This window comes from Aquarana catesbeiana, linkage group LG02, assembly GCF_042186555.1.
Source record: "Aquarana catesbeiana isolate 2022-GZ linkage group LG02, ASM4218655v1, whole genome shotgun sequence".
Taxonomy (NCBI): domain Eukaryota; kingdom Metazoa; phylum Chordata; class Amphibia; order Anura; family Ranidae; genus Aquarana; species Aquarana catesbeiana.
Window position 1 is genome coordinate 737,241,906 of NC_133325.1, and position 14,508 is coordinate 737,256,413.

Below are 14,508 nucleotides of genomic sequence, written 5' to 3' on the forward strand. Positions count from 1 at the left end.
CATCTCTTGATTGGAGTTTCTCATCCCTTTCCTCTATTTTTTTGGCCCTTTTCTTTTTCCTTTCTTACATTCTCCTTTTCCTTGCTGACCTACTTTGGGAGATAACTGTATATGAGTCTTGTTTTGGACAAGTAGACCACACTTTTGTTATCTTTAACAAGGAGTTGATTGTAATTTGACTTTGAACCTGTCACCGCTTTATGTGTCATGGTGTCATGGATGTTTTGTTGATTCTTCTTGAATGACATTGCAAACATTATGTTTGATTATAATTGATTGTGCTTGTGGTAATACTGTTCATTACAATCTACCGTATTGCTGAATGTGTACAGTTTGCTTTTTATCCTTTCCTTTGTTCCCCTTTGTTATCTATGTCTTTTTCAAAATAAATATATTTGAAATGTAAACAAAAAATGACACCATATCCCATATCTACACCACCTACTTCATTAATAGGTACTTACTGCCCCTCCCCCATGTGGACTCTAGCCTGGACCAATGCAACTATGCATATACCATACCTGTGGGATCTTTCCAAATGGCTTCCAGGTCCTATACCGAGCGGCTAACCTCCTGTGTTCACAATGCAGCGAGGCAGTCATTCACCATAGGACCCAGAAGCTAGTGGAGATCACTGGAGTGGGGATGTCTATTACAGTGATTTCCAGCATCTAGAAGGATGCCAAAGGTGTGGTTTATGCATAGTTACATGTAATTAATCTTTAAATGGCAACATAATGTAGACCAAGTAGCGGACAAACAACAAGATATTATTCTATAACATCCCTCATACTTCCCTCTCCAACATCAAGTTCAAGAGACCAAGAAACTCACTCAGCTGTTCATTAAAGAGGGTTTATAGAACTCTACCATTGATCCACCAATTTGTCAGCTGGGACTCTTCCTCCTGCCCCAGCTGTCATGGTGAGAAAGACAGTTTACTACTCGTAATTTGGCACTTCCGCAAAATGTTCCGCTAGTGGCAAAACTTCATTGAATCAATTACCAAAATATTTGTTATTCACATTGAGAACATCCCCATGATCTGCATATTCAACTTATTTGATCTACCAGCTGATAACCACCATCAGACTTTAGCTATTAACGTACTCTTTTTTTAAGCCAGAAAATGAATGGTGAAAAAAAGGATAGCTCCTTCACCTCTCACTGTAACAGTGTGGATAATGGAAGCTAACGCTTATCTTTGGCTTGAAATACCTACATATCAACAATTAGGCTGTACTAATACATATTACAGGATGTGGTCAGAATAGTTACATAAGCCAGGGGTATCAACGACTGTTGCAATTCTATGTAGATTACTTGATTAATACTGTAATATTCTACTTCTCAGCATACTGTATATGCATCAGACTAATCTTGATCTTTGTCTATAAATTAACATAATAATCAATGACCTACACACTTTAAAATGTTTGTTTGGCTTAATATGAACATTTTTTTTTTTGCCAATAACTACAAGGCAACACAGAGGAGGGAAAGTGATTGATCTTTTTTTGTAAGCTTCTGAGATAATTACGAATATGGTAACCTAATGGAAAATTCGAAAACTGATCATAAGCAACTGTTTTTTTCGATCAGTCAGAATACTGATCAAAAAAAAAACTGAACAGATTCCTCCATCCACAAAAGGCATGCGGATGGGGGAATTTTCCCTGCTGTGGTATTGTATTTTTACAGTGGGACTCCACTGTCAGAATACACTGATCATCTGATCGAATGAAAATTTACCAACAGTCCTTTTCGAGAAGAGTCGATCATTAAATCAACTCTTTTAAAATGGGAATGGCCATAAATGGATCGAAATTTGAATGATCCTTGCTGAACCAGGCAATTTTCTATCCAGTTTATTGTGAAGGCTTTCACGGGTGTACATCTTTCATGAAAAAAGGAGAGTACTCCAGAACACTTACCATAATGCTTATAAGGTGGGTGCAATATGGTGGTATTTACCAACAGTCCAATTTAAGAGGAGTTGATCATTAAATGTACACATCTCAAACAGGAACGGCCATAGATGGATTGAAATTTGTCTGGACCTTGCTGAAATAACCAATTTTCCTTTATCTCCTACTCTTTATTCCCTATTTTCCCTTCCTTACTAGAACATTTTTCTAAAGCCTCTCAGTTTGTATGTAAAATTCTAAAACTTTTGGAATAAAAAAAAATTCTAATGAAAGAAAAAACTATCCTAAAGTATTGGGAAAAACAGACAATAGTCACTAATAAGGCATTGGGTAATTTTTTGTGATACTGGACTTAAAAAAACTGTGGTATAAAGGTAATCCGCTCGCCCTTATAATACCAGCACTGCGCTCTTGGAAAATTCAAACCTGAATAATTAAAGCAGCCACTTGGTGTAAACAAATATGTGGACAAAAATTTGATTCGCCCTGAACCGGCAACCCTCAAAAACAGTGAAACAAATAATTTAGCACCACTATTTGTTTCACTGTTTTGGGGGGCTGTCGGTTCACGGTGAATCAAATTTTTGTCCACACAATTTTTTGTGATAGATTGAATGTGGTATTTTATAATTCAGAGACTGGTTTAAGTATGTTTGATGCTTAGATATTTTCTTTAATGGTGTGTTTTTTATAAGACAGTTGTGCATTACCTGAAGTGAAAGGTTATTTAATCTTAAGAATGTTACATAGTTACATAGTTGGTGAGGTTGAAAAAAGACACAAGTCCATCAAGTCCAACCTATGTGTGTAACTATATGTCAGTATTACATTGTATATCCCTGTATGTTGTGGTCATTCAGGTGCTTATCTAATAGTTTTTGAAACTATTAATGCCCCCCGCTGAGACCACTGCCTGTGGAAGGGAATTCCACATCCTTGCCGCTCTTACAGTAAAGAACCATCTACGTAGTTTAAGGTTAAACCTCTTTTCTTGAGTTTCTTTGAGTGGCCACGAGTCTAGTTAAACTCCCTTCTGCAAAAAAGCATTATGGCCAACAAAGTATCTACAAATTTTATGACATTTTCTTGTTAAAAAATAGAAGGATGGAAAATGGATATTTTTCACATCAAGATACATTTTTTGTTTGTAAAAAACACTGTTTTTGAAAAAAAAAGTGGCCTGATGTTTATTTAAATTTATGCAATCACAAGTGAATAGTTGCAGCTTAAAATAAAAAAGCACTACGTGAAAAGTTTGAAGTACAGAAGTGGATTACTATCACTGGTGGTACACAAAAGACGTCTTCATGAAATCAACACTTCAGACATCACTTGAAAACGGTGTCTCTGTTAAAATTTTTGGTATTTTGATGTTCAAAGTCTGGAGTTTTGACACTATTATTAGGAGCTTGTGTTGATTTTTGCATTGCGTCAGCGATATACTTTTTGGTATTTTACCAACTATGCCTTGAACTTGAATTTAAGTATCAGTTACAGCAAACCAATTACTAAGTTAAAAAAAAGTTTACCAATCTCTAATTATGGAAATTAGATTGACTTTGTGGATCACAACTGCGTCATTGTCATGACTCCAAAAACTCCAAGAATAAAGTTTAAGATAATGGAAATTTGAACACGTTAGGCATACATGGGAAAGGTGAAAAAAAAGATAGAGAAGGATACAGAGGAAATGCATAAAAAGTGGGATTGGTATGGACCAGGAGAACCAGAAGCAAATATGGCAGATAACAGTTCATTGCTGCATAGAATCCCTTTTAGTGGACCAATCCCACAAATTACCTGTACAGTGTTGACTGCTGGCATGGATTAATTCCCTGCTTCCAGCTCTTACCCCTAACTTTTTGATATTCCTACCTCTTCTGCATCTTTCCCTTTTCTTTTTTCTCACATCCCCACTATGAAAAACTTCTCAACCTTTTGCCCTCTTTTTACCACCACCTAAAACCTTATTATACATGGCCCTTGCTCTATGGGTACATATTTACTATCCGACAGCCAAGACAGTAAAAAAGTGCTAGGCACAGCCTCACGTTTTACCATATGACCATCTCCCCATACAGGTTCCCTTCTTTCAAATATAGATGAACACCTTTGCCCAGTTTCAGTTGCTACAACTGCTAAACCCATGCATGTATGGTCTAATAATATTTGCACAACTGAGCTCTATGGATTGTAAAAAGATTCATGGCTATATGTCTTCATTTTTTTCTGGCAATATACGTTTCAATTTAATTTGATTTTCATAGGTTTTTGCATTGCTACAATATTGCAAAGCTTCAGAAAAATGTACTGCCTCAGAAATACATATAAGAGCGCTGTTTTACCTGTCAAAGGATTTGTATTTTTGTCCATTCAGTTCTAAGATTAGCATGGTTATGCCACACCACACAACCTTGGAAAGGAAACCTAATTTATTTCAACTGCAGTTTGTTAACACCTCCAGATCTTGTTTCCTCCCCAACCTGAGATTGGACAGTTGAGAAGAGGTAGACTGATGAGCTCATCTCTCTGTCACTGCTCTGTCACTGCTTTCTCTCCTCCTATCAGCATGCTCACTGCACTTCAGAACAGCTGATTGGTTCCTTGAGCTGCCTCTTTCTCTCTCAGTCTGATTAATTATTAAGCCAATTGCTGGTACTTACAATGCTTCCATAAAAAATAAAATAAAAATTAAATAAATTAGTTTAATAATGCGTCTGTTATATCTGCCTGGAGTTAGGCTCTAAAGTCATTTTTCATTTTTATGTATATGCTTCTTCTTATCTATAAGTCTGCAAAATGTTACTCAATGTCTGTATGGGAACAATCTGAATGTGATTGCATATCAAAGTGGGATTAGAAAATAGACGATTTACATGAACAAATCACAATCTGCTTAACAGTTTTTGCACTAATAAAAATATCAGTGGTATATATAAACACGAGATTGTGCTTTATTGCGCATTTATAATTACATAGTGTATACAGTTCAAAAAATATTGTTCCAGGACATAGCAGTCTGGTAATAGATAACCTTTTCTTGTTTCCCAACATTTGTTCCATTGTTAATATCTGAAACACAAACAGAAACAAAGTGTGACCTGACATTATTATTGTTATGGAAATTTGTAGGAATTTACATTTTTTCCAAGTAGAAATAAAGACATATCTAAAATGTATGAACATTTTACAACATTGCAAACAAAATCAACTGTGGAAACTGTAATGTGCAGACTATTTCATCTTCTGCCCTACAATCTGTATGCTCTTTCTTTGTGTAATACACATATTGAGACTGAATGGAGTATTTGGCTGGAGAAATAATGGAGAGACACTATCAGTCATGAGTTGAAACGTATGCAGCCAGCACTGGTTTAAACAGCTTAGATATGGATGGTTTATTGTAAATTACAATCCTTCTAAATTACTGGAGTCAAAACTGTAATGGAAATTTGTAAGTTCTGTATATAATTGTATTCTATTTTGTATGTATTGCACACTGCCCTCACTGTGCACATGGCACTAATAATGTTTTCAGTACATGTTTACATTCTTTCGAGTCCTGATTAGGGATGAGCTGAACACCCCCCTGTTCGGTTCACACCAGAACTTGCCAACAGGCAAAAAATTAGTTTGAACACGCGAACACCGTTAAAGTCTATGGGACAAGAACATGAATAATCAAAAGTGCTAATTTTAAAGGCTTATATGCAAGTTATTGTCATAAAAAGTGTTTGGGGACCTGGGTCCTGCCCCAGGGGACAAGGATCAATGCAAAAAAAGTTTTAAAAACGGCCGTTTTTTCGGGAGCAGTGATTTTAATAATGCTTAAAGTGAAACAATAAAAGTGTAATATCCCTTTAAATTTTGTACCTGGGGGGTGTCTATAGTATGCCTGTAAAGGGGCGCATGTTTCCAGTGTTTACAACAGTCTGACAGCAAAATGACATTTCAAAGGAAAAAAAGTCATTTAAAACTACTCGCAGCTATTAATGAATTGCTGGTCCGACAATACACATAAAAGTTCATTGATAAAAAAGGCATGGGAATTCCCCAAAGGGGAACCCCGAGCCAAAATTTAAAAAAAAAAATGACGTGGGGGGTCCCCCTAAATTCCATACCAGGCCCTTCAGGTCTGGTATGGATATTAAGGAGAACCCCGGCCAAAATTTAAAAAAAAAATGGCGTGGGGTCCCCCTCAAAATCTATACCAGACCCTTATCCGAGCATGCAACCTGGCAGGCTGCAGGAAAAGAGGGGGGATGAGAGAGCGGCCACCCCCCCTCCTGAACCGTACCAGGCCACATGCCCTCAAAATTGGGAGGGTGCTTTGGGGTAGCCCCCAAAACACCTTGTCCCCATGTTGATGAGGACAAGGGCCTCATCCCCACAACCCTGGCCGGTGGTTGTGGGGGTCTGCGGGCGGGGGTCTTATCGGAATCTGGAAGCCCCTTTAACAAGGGAACCCCCAGATCCCGGCCCTCCCCCCTGTGTGAAATGGTAAGGGGGTACAAAAGTACCCCTACCATTTCACAAAAAACTGTCAAAAATGTTAAAAATGACAAGAGACAGTTTTTGACAATTCCTTTATTTAAATGCTTCTTCTTTCTTCTATCTTCTTTCTTCTTTCTTCTATCTTCCTTCGGTTTCTTCCTCCATCTTCTTCTTCTTCTGGTTCTCCTGGTTCTTCTGGTTCTTCCTCTGGTGTTCTCGTCCGGCATCCTCCTCCGCGGCGTCTTCTTCCCTTCTTGTCCTCGGGCCGCTCCCCATCCATGATGGCATGGAGGGAGGCTCCCGCTGTGTGACGCTTCTCTCTTCATCTTCTTCTCTTCATCTGCTTCTCTTCATCTTCTTCTCTTCATCTTCTTTTCGGGCCGCTCCGCATCCATGATGGCATGGAGGGAGGCTCCCGCTGTGTGACGCTTCTCCTTTTCTGACGGTTCTTAAATAACGGGGGGACGGGGCCACCCGGTGACCCCGCCCCCTCTGACGCATGGTGACTTGACGGGACTTCCCTGTGGCGTCACTGGGAATGCCACAGGGAAGTCCCGTCATGTCCCCGTGTGTCAGAGGGGGGCAGGGTCACCGGGTGGCCCCGCCCTCCGTTATTTAAGAACCGTCAGAAGAGGAGAAGCGTCACACATCGGGAGCCTCCCTCTATGCCTTCATGGATGCGGAGCGGCCCGAAAAGAAGATGAAGAGAAGAAGATGAAGAGAAGAAGATGAAGAGAAGAAGATGAAGAGAGAAGCTGTCAGGAAATGTTCCATCCGCTGGTAATATCTGTTATTCGGCATGCAGTACTGAGGTCCACCAGCAGGTGTCTCCTGGCAGTTTGGAACTGTCAGGAGAGCTTTTCCCTGTTAATGTTATGTCATCTTTGGGCCGCAGTACTGGCGTCCACCAGCGGATGGATCCTGGCAGTATGGAGCAGGTATTCCCCTCTGCAGACAGGTGTCACCTGACGTTAATTAGCAGAGCTGCAGTATAAATACCCGGCAATTGCACACTTATGTTGCCCTGGTATTGTCCTTGAGCCCTGATCTGCATCCTGTTACCCTGATCCTGTAGCCTGATCCTGTAACCTGAACCCGAACCTGAACCCTGATTCCTGGAACCTGGAACCTGTTGATCCTGTTTCCTGTCTGTTACCTGAACCCTGAACCCTGGACTCTGAGCCTTGTACCTGACCCGTCCCTCCTGTATCCATCCATCCTCTCTTGTCCTGTTTATCTTCCTTCCCAGCTACTGATTCTGTGTTTATGACCCCGGCCTGGCTTGACTACGATTCTGGTACTCCCTCTTGCTACATACGCTGGTTGGTTTTATATCACTGATTGTTTGGTTGTTCACTTGTATTTGTGGTGTGTTCACATATGCATTTTCCTTAAATAAACTTACTTTCACCTATTTATGTCTGGTTCACTCTGTTGCAGTCACACAGTTCTGGTCTTATCTGGTTTATGACAGAATACCAGGGCCATCCCTGACCAGAAGTGGCTGCACAGGGGAACCATTTTGATTCAGTTGGTTGCAAACATGAATGCCAATGAGGTTATTTATTTTTCTCTGGTGGCATCCGAAAGTAGTGATTATTGCTGCCAGGCTTTGAAAGGATGGTCTAGTGACCAGTTGTTTGCCACTATACGCTTGGCTCACTCACTGGTCGATCAGGGTTATATATTGTTTGGGGAGGTGCAGCCTTTGATCAAGATCTGTACTGAGCTGGCCCTGCCCTGTATTCCAGAGGGCCGTGATGATTTCACTCCTCCTTTTGATTTGAATCAGGTTTTATCCCTAGTGTGGCTTTTTGAAGATGATCCAGCCGATTTTTGTGAGCACTATTCAGCCTGTTCCCCACAGGTGATTGCGGAGTGCATTGTGTCTGCTCAGTCTTTTGTTAGACAGGGAGATTTAAAAGCACAGTTTGTACAACCTATACTTTCAGCATGGTCTGACATGATGCAAGCAGCTCCAGCCAAACAAACCACCTCTGCCATCAAACACCAGCCTACCCAAATGTATCTTTCCCCATCACCCGTGTCAACCGCAGTTGCAGCTCAGTATACGCTGCTGCCAACCAAATATTCATATCCAGTCTCTGCTCCCAGTACCTATCCTGCATTCAACCCACCTGTCTCTTCTCAGCTGCCCACAAACCCACAGGAACTTCCTCCAGCTACTGTTACCTCTTCTCTGCCATATCCCAATCCTCCTTTCCAGTCTGCTGCACCCCTCATCTACAGAGCTTCAGGGGCTAAGCCAAAGAAAAAACGAAAGTTTTTTCCAACCAAGACAATCCTGCCAGTAACCCAACCTGCCTCCGCACCAGCTAATCCAACCCAGTCTGACATCCCAGTGTCTGCCTTCCAGCCTGATGTCTCTGTGCCCGCCTTCCAGCCTGATGTCTCGGTGCCTGCCTTCCAGCCTGATGTACCTGCCTTCCAGCCTGATGTGCCTACCTTCCAGTCAGATGTGTCCGCCTTCCAGTCTGATGTATTGGTGCCTGCCTTCCAGCCTGACGTCTCGGTGCCTGCCTTCCAGCCTGACGTCTCGGTGCCTGCCTTCCAGCCTGATGTCTCTGTGCCTGCCTTCCAGCCTGATGTCTCTGTGCCTGCCTTCCAGCCTGATGTACCTGCCTTCCAGCCTGACGTGCCTACCTTCCAGTCAGATGTGTCCGCCTTCCAGCCTGATGTATCAGTGCCTGCCTTCCAGCCTGACGTCTTGGTGCCTGCCTTCCAGCCTGACGTCTTGGTGCCTGCCTTCCAGCCTGACGTCTTGGTGCCTGCCTTCCAGCCTGACGTCTCGGTGCCTGCCTTCCAGCCTGACGTTTCGGTGCCTGCTTCCCAGCCTGACGTCTCAGTGCCTGCCTCCCAGCCTGACGTCTCGGTGCCTGCCTCCCAGCCTGACGTCTCAGTGCCTGCCTCCCAGCCTGACGTCTTGGTGCCTGCCTCCCAGCCTGATGTCTCGGTGCCTGCCTCCCAGCCTGATGTCTCTGTGCCTGCCTTCCAGCCTGATGTATCGGTGCCTGCCTTCCAGCCTGATGTCTCTGTACCTGCCTTCCAGCCTGATGTCTCTGTGCCTGCCTTCCAGCCTGACGTCTCTGTGCCTGCCTTCCAGCCTGACGTCTCTGTGCCTGCCTTCCAGCCTGATGTCTCTGTGCCTGCCTTCCAGCCTGATGTCTCGGTGCCAGTGTTCCAGCCGGAAGTGCCAGTGCCTGCTCTCCAGCTTGATGAGCCTGCTCTCCAGCCTGATGTGCCCACTCTCCAGCCTGATGAGCCCACTGCCCAGCCTGATGAGCCCGCTGCCCAGCTTGATGAGCCCGCTGCCCAGCTTGATGAGCCCGCTGCCCAGCCTGATGAGCCCACTGCCCAGCTTGAAGTGCCCATGCCTGCTGCCCAACTTGAAGTGCCCATGCCTGCTGCCCAGCCTGTTGTGCCACCATCTGCTGCCCAGCCTGTTGTGCCACCGTCTGCTGCCCAGCCTGTTGTGCCACCGTCTGCTACTCAGCCTGTTGTACCAAGGCCTGTGCCCGCTGTCCAGATTGAGGGTCCAGTACCTGCTGCCTGGTCTGATGTCTCAGTACCCGCTGTCCAGTCCGATGAGCCTGTTGCCCAGCTCGAGGACCCGGAGCCCGCTGTCTGGCCTGATGTGCCCGCTGTCTGCCCTGAGGTGCCTGATGCCCCGCCTGAAGTGCCTGTGGCCCAGCCTGATGTACCCCCATCTGTTGTTCTGCTTGATGCCATAGACTATGGACAATTACAACCAGTTGGAGCGTCCGGAGGCCGCTCCTTTGAGGGGGGGTACTGTCAGGAAATGTTCCATCCGCTGGTAATATCTGTTATTCGGCATGCACTACTGAGGTCCACCAGCAGGTGTCTCCTGAAAGTTTGAAACTGTCAGGAGAGCTTTTCCCTGTTAATGTTATGTCATCTTTGGGCCGCAGTACTGGCGTCCACCAGCGGATGGATCCTGGCAGTATGGAGCAGGTATTCCCCTCTGCAGACAGGTGTCACCTGACGTTAATTAGCACAGCTGCAGTATAAATACCCGGCAATTGCACACTTATGTTGCCCTGGTATTGTCCTTGAGCCCTGATCTGCATCCTGTTACCCTGATCCTGTAACCTGAACCCGAACCTGAACCCTGATTCCTGGAACCTGGAACCTGGAACCTGTTGATCCTGTTTCCTGTCCATTACCTGAACCCGGAACCCTGGACTCTGGACTCTGAGCCTTGTACCTGACCCGTCCCTCCTGTATCCATCCATCCTCTCATGTCCTGTTTATCTCCCTTCCCAGCTACTGATTCCGTGTTTATGACCCCGGCCTGGCTTGACTACGATTCTGGTACTCCCTCTTGCTACATATGCTGGTTGGTTTTATATCACTGATTGTTTGGTTGTTCACTTGTATTTGTGGTGTGTTCACATATGCATTTTCCTTAAATAAACTTACTTTCACCTATTTATGTCTGGTTCACTCTGTTGCAGTCACACAGTTCTGGTCTTATCTGGTTTATGACAGAAGCGTCACACAGCGGGAGCCTCCCTCCATGCCATCATGGATGCGGAGCGGCCTGGAGAAGAAGGGAAGAAGACGCCAACACCGCGGAGGAAGATGCCAGATGAGAACACCGGAGGAAGAACCAGAAGAACCAGAAGAAGTAGAAGATGGAGGAAGAAACCGAAGGAGGATAGAAGAAAGAAGAAGCATTTAAATAAAGAAATTGTCAAAAACTGTCTTGTCATTTTTAACATTTTTGACACTTTTTTAGTGAAATGGTAGGGGAACTTTTGTACCCCCTTACCATTTCACACTGGGATCTGGGGGTCCCCTTGTTAAAGGGGGCTTTCAGATTCCGATAAGCCCCCCGCTCGCAGACCCCCACAACCACCGGCCAGGGTTGTGGGGATGAGGCCCTTGTCCTCATCAACTTGGGGACAAGGTGTTTTGGAGGGCTACCCCAAAGCACCCTCCCAATGTTGAGGGCATGTGGCCTGGTACGGTTCAGGAGGGGGGGTGCTCTCTCGTCCCCCCTCTTTTCCTGCGTCCTGCCAGGTTGCGTGCTCGGATAAGAGTCTGGTATGGATTTTTGGGGGGACCCCACGCCATTTTTTTTTTTTTTTTTTGGCATAGGGTTCCCCTTAAAATCCATACCAGACCTGAAAGGTCTGGTATGGATTTTGAGGGGGACCCCACGCCATTTTTTAAAAAATTTTGGCCGGGGTTCCCCTTAATATCCATACCAGACTTGAAGGGCCTGGTATGGAATTTAGGGGGACCCCCCACATCATTTTTTTTTAAATTTTGGTTCGGGGTTCCCCTGTGAAGAATTCCCATGCCGTTTTTATCAATGAACTTTTATGTGTATTGTCAGACCGGCAATTCATTAATAGCCGCGAGTAGTTTAAATGACTTTTTTTCCTTTGAAATGTCATTTTGCTGTCAGACTGTTCTAAACACGGGAAACATGCGCCCCTTTACAGGCATACTATAGACACCCCCCAGGTACAAAATTTAAAGGGATATTACACTTTTATTGTTTCACTTTAAGCATAATTAAAATCACTGCTCCCGAAAAAACGGCCGTTTTTAAAACTTTTTTGCATTGATCCATGTCCCCTGGGGCAGGACCCAGGTCCCTAAACACTTTTTAATGACAATATCATGAATATAAGCCTTTAAAATTAGCACTTTTGATTTCTCCCATTGTCTTTTAAAGGGTGTTCCGCGGCATTCGAATTTGCCGCGAACACCCCAAATTGTTCGCTGTTCGGCGAACTTGCGAACAGCTGATGTTCGAGTTGAACATGAGTTCGACTCGAACTCGAAGCTCATCCCTAGTCCTGATTAGAATTAGCCTGCCTATGTAATGCCCCTTGTTACTATAAACATACTATTGTAATATTAATGTGATACCTACATAATCATGTGTATAAAAACCTTAAATTGTGTCATAATAAAGCAGAACAGTTATTTGGAAAGATGCTGAGCGTATCTTTTGTGTCTGTTCCCTACTGAAGTAGTTATTATTGGGGACATTCTAGGGGGCGTGACCGGATGGGCGGGTGTGTGTTGAGAGGCAGCATGGAGTGAGTGAGAGCATGGACGCTGTGTGCTCCGTCCCCCCTCCATTCTCATCTCTCTCTCCCCTGGCCGTATGAACGGCATACTGGATGGCTCTGGCTCCCTTGTCACTCGGTGCCTCGCTGCCCCTCCTCTCTCTCTGCTAAAGGTGTGCTGAGGAATCCTCTGGGTGAGATGTCATCCCCTGCACGCTGCTGTGAGACAAGCAGCTTTTTACTTTCACTTTCCCATCTCTACACTAGTCATGGAATAGAAGTCGGCCAGAGCTGGTACAGTATGGAGTCACTAATATAGTATCCAGATGCTGTTTTTTTGTTAGACAATCCTCAGACTAGAAGTAAATCCTGGTAATATGACATCTGTGTAGTAACAGAGTTATTTATGTGAGTCAGTGCGTTGACCTGCCTGCTGCTTGGGTAATATTAAGTCTGGGAGCAGACAGAGTGTGCTAATATAGGAAGCAAAGTATATTCTCCAACCTTTTTTTTTTTTTTTTTTTTTTTGTTTGTGTGCTGCTGACTAGCTAAAGCCCTGGGACCCCTGGGATTTTCAACAGATGCAAAGAGAGAGGTTTAGGTAGGGGTTGGGATACTCGGTATATATACCCCACTAACCGTATTTTTAATGGCGACTGCCTTAGCGGCATTTAACCAACTGTATAAAACTACGGTGTAGGTGGGGGGCTGCACCAATTTAAGTTGTAGCTGTGGAGTTTATGTGTGTAGGGAGTTGCCCCACACCTGCCATTTAAGGTATTGTAGCTTCCTTCTGTGTGAGCTCTCTTTTTTTTTTTTACGGGGGTGTATAAGAGTGTAGAGTGGAGAGACTTACCCCGCTTTATACACTTTATGGTATATGCTCTGTACAGCGGGTAGTTGAGCGCTGATGGGAGCAGCGGCTTCCCTTTCCTCCCCCTCTCTCCTTAGTTCCTTTTTGGATTTGTGGAGGACGTTGGTAACTGTCAGTCTCTAATTTGTTGCTGTTAGAGTATATTTATATCTATAAGCGTAAATGATGCAGAATCTACGTTCCTCTAAAGAGAAAAACCCGCAGCATGCGGCAGCAGTATCAGCAGCAGCAAAACTGGAGCAATATGCCCATGCCTCTGCTCTGACCCCTCCAAAAAAGGGGTCGCAGCAGAAGGGTCAACAAGGGGGGGCATCGGATAGGAAAAGCCAGGGCCAGCCTCAATTACAGCCCTTAGGGGCTGTGCCGGCTACCCAGCCTTCCAAATCTTTATGTAATAAAGGCCCAGGGCTAAGTGATCAAAACACAAACGTAAACTCGGAGCTAATAAATGACCCGAATTTACCCTTGAACAGAGAACCAACTATAACGGATGTATTCATGGCTGTAGGGGTATGTAGCGGCTCGCTTAAAGATCTTTGTGAACAAATGAAAGGTGTTAAAGCAGATCTGTTATTGGTTAGACAAGATCTGCAGAAAACGGCGGAGAGAACAACGGCCCTGGAAGAAAGAGTCAGTGGGCTAGAAGATAATGTGCTCCCAATAACCAGAGAAATAAAATGGCTGAAGGAACAGCTATCTAAACAAGCCTCTAAGTTAGATGAGATGGAGAACAGGAGTAGAAGAGATAATGTGAGGCTGATAGGTTTACCCGAAAGGAGTGAGGGCGCCAACCCAATTGCATTCCTAGAAAAATGGCTGGGGGAGCTAATCGGGAAAGAATCATTCTCGGCTTCGTTTTCCATCATAAGAGCTCATAGGATCCCTTTCAGGGCACCATCGGAGGGGGGCCACCCGAGACCCCTCCTCCTGAGATTTCTTAACTACCAGGATAAAGTAATCTTACTACGGAAGATCAGGGAAGCAGGGGAGGTTTTTTTTAAAGGAGCAAAAATATTGTTTTATTCCGACTTCTCTCCGGATTTGCAGAGGCGTAGGGCAGAGTTTACCCAGGCAAAACGCAATCTACAAAAATTTAAGTTGCCCTATGCTCTTTTATATCCGGCAAGGTTGCGGGTTGCGGCTC

At 44.3% G+C, this 14,508-nt stretch overlaps 1 protein-coding gene across 1 annotated transcript in view; it reads left to right on the forward strand.

The window, feature by feature from the left end:
* The window catches only part of NCAM2 (neural cell adhesion molecule 2), a gene marked incomplete in the record, with an annotated part of 595,102 nt that overhangs the window by 448,961 nt on the left and 131,633 nt on the right, over nucleotides 1-14,508 (forward strand).